The following is a 2,980-nucleotide window of genomic DNA, read 5'->3' as shown; positions in this document are numbered from 1 at the left end:
GCTTACAGGTGAGATCATACCATTTTATGTCTTAGCCCAAGGCTGGCTTCTTGTGAACCATAACTTTGTAAAATACCAGTTGTAGCTCTTTGTAGCGTAGATTGTGTATGCTCAAAATAGGAATTTCTGATTCATTTACCCCTTCATAATTTGTCAGAAACTTGGTATGAAGGCCATATATCTGTGACAACAACTTTGAATTCGACATACCTCTGGGAAAGGAGACATAACATCGACAATTGTCTAAAACATGTTCAAGCACTATTGTATAACATGTGTTGGTTATCTGGAAAGTGATACTCCAATCAATGATACAGTCAAGGAGTCATGATCACTGTCAGGGCGGCTGTCCACTTTCTTATCTGCCAAAAGTGGCCACAATCTCATGTCTAGGATAACAAAATCAACGACACTCGTATGATTGCCTCTTCTGAAGGTATGGGCTCAGTCAGAGGTAGTACGTCCATTACATGCCCTCAGCCCTCTGGCAACTGTTAAGGAACCTAGTTTATATCCAGTGGCCATAAAATAAACTTTGGGGTTTCCCAGTTAATACCCTAATACCCCATTGGTCATCTTCCTCTTCTGTGACCTCATTGATGTAAGAGGAGGGTTTATAGGATGTATTAAGATCTCCAGCCAATATTATTTTAGCATTTGGATGCAAGGAATCTAAAAATCCTTCAAGAACAGATAAGATGGGGGATTCGATACAGGCCACCGTCGATTTTACATAAATATTTAAGAGTACCAAGTCCAAACTTGAGGGAAGAGTAACATGAATCCCCATTAGATCTGGGCATTTAACTGCAGTGGGGTGCATGATCAAAATACATTATTATTAATTAGGATCAAAAGACCCCCAATTGCCCTCCCAAAGTGCTCTGGGGTTTTGCTTCCACACTAAAGATAGTGTAGTAAACCCATTAACAAAATCCTTTTCAGTGGCCCAGGTCTCCTGAAACATACAAACATCGTATTTACCAACATACAATAACCAATCTGGGTCAACCAGTTAAGATAGAATTTCTGCCAAGTTCCAAGATATTAGAATGATACTGGGTTTTGAGTGAGTGACCTCAAGACAGCTGTAGTGAGAGGGCATGGAGTTGCACCTGCAAGTATGATAGTTGTGCCATCATACATTCTACCTCCTTCAGGTTTATGACTGTCGGAGATTTTATCTAACCTACTCAGACATGACAAGATATCTGGGGATATTTTTTTCCATCTTCTATCCTCATTCACCTCTGGAATCAAAGAATATTCAATGACATCCATCCCTAGTTTTCTATTACTAATGTTAGGAAAATCGAAAACATCACCTATTGGGTCAACTGCCATTTTTCTAATACCTGCATAAAACAACAAAGGGTTTGGCTGAAGCGCAGTAAGGCCGCGCCGTACAATACTGCTATCTGATTTTACACATTCAAATGCACAACGACCAAAACAATTGTAGCATTACCACACAATAAGTTGCGACTGTATTAATCTTTTTATTTTCGAATATTCTCAATTATTCCAAAACAGTATTATTTCAAAAAGATTTTTAGAAATTTCAAAAAGGAGAGGGAATATTTAAAATCTATAGTCCATTTGGATTTGCAAAAGTGGAATTTTAGAGAGAAGTGTCTTTAGAAGTGTTGGGACTGCAATCACACATCACATTCATCATATGTCATTAAATCAATACAACTGTCCTATGCAATCATCTCACAATCAAGGGAAGTGTGCTTTAAGAAATGAAAAAGAAAAAAGGAAGAACGTGAATGGCCTCACCAGGGTTCAAACAAACCGCTTATTAGTCAATGCGATGGGGTGCTATTTTAATTTTTTAGTTTATTTAATTCTAATGAAAACATCATATCTCATGCCATCAGCACTTTCTATAATCTCAATATTTCACAATAATATTGTCACAAGATTGGCATGGAACAAGGGAAAAAGAAGGTTGACGCTTTTCGAAGCCCGTAAATCATGGGGGTTCTCTTCAGGACCTTGAGGGATCAGTCCTGCAAAAGAATAAAATAACAATTCTTACTATCCTAACTCCTCAAATCAGTTTCATCAGCAGAATTACCTTGTCTTCTTAACAATCCTGCATAACTCTTAGTTCCAATGCACTGTGTCAGTTGTTCAATTATTTATCGTGTCCACATTCCACATGCACAATCAGTTTTCAAAAGGTTACCGTCTTGGTCTGCGAATAAGGACGAAAAGCCATGTGGTGATGATGTCCGATACACAAGCATTAGAAAGGACTACATATGCCTTACAGCTCGCTGATAATTACCTTCACCAAAAAAGAGGGGGGTCTTCCTGAAATCAAACAGGCGCTGACTCTTTTAATTCTTATTTCCTCATCCGATTCCTGTGCGGAGTGTAGAAAAACAAATCAATGAAGTAGAGTCGGTTTTATGTTGAAGATGGAGCATATTACATCTTTCTTCGGGAATTCAATCTATTGACAACCATATTCGTCCTGTTCCCACGCTGACCATGAAGCTATGTGCCTATATTGAATCAATATACGGGGTTCAAAACGGTTCCTGCCTGTGGTTGTACCGACGCGAAGACGCTTTCTGCGGTTTACTGGGTGCCTTATTTAATCTCGGATGGTTTGTTCATTACAATTTCCTTGACGTACCTTCTTGATTTTAATCGGATCTCCTCTCGATCAGCCCAGCGTCTCGCAGTCCGTGGCTGCACTCTGGATCTGTCGCTTCCACGGCTCTCTTAGATTACGTTCATATGGCGCATAGCGTTATGGGTAATGTAGTTGTTTCTGTTAGTTAGTGCGACCGCTTTTATGAAAACGGCGAATTTCGTTTCAATTTATATTCCGTCTATCTTTTTGTTGGTGAAGTAGTTTTATAGGAATTTTATTGACATATAGCAATAATCTTTGAAAACTTCACCATAATTCCCCAAATGGCGGGAGTGAATTATTTTGTTGCCTTAATCGAGTTGGATCGTG

General features: G+C 39.0%; 1 long non-coding RNA gene across 1 annotated transcript; it reads right to left on the bottom strand.

The window, feature by feature from the left end:
• Nucleotides 1-1,487: 1,487 nt before the first annotated feature.
• Nucleotides 1,488-2,733, bottom strand: LOC144819816 (uncharacterized). Its single transcript, XR_013607583.1, has 3 exons — nt 2,651-2,733; nt 2,297-2,374; nt 1,488-2,015 (listed from the first exon to the last, which is right to left on the bottom strand). It is a non-coding gene; the product is annotated as an uncharacterized LOC144819816 (long non-coding RNA).
• Between the last annotated feature and the right edge of the window lie 247 nt (nt 2,734-2,980).

This window comes from Lissotriton helveticus, chromosome 2_1, assembly GCF_964261635.1.
Source record: "Lissotriton helveticus chromosome 2_1, aLisHel1.1, whole genome shotgun sequence".
Classification (NCBI taxonomy): domain Eukaryota; kingdom Metazoa; phylum Chordata; class Amphibia; order Caudata; family Salamandridae; genus Lissotriton; species Lissotriton helveticus.
The sequence above is the reverse complement of the archived record's forward strand: the minus strand, read 5'-3'. Positions and strand labels throughout refer to the sequence as shown.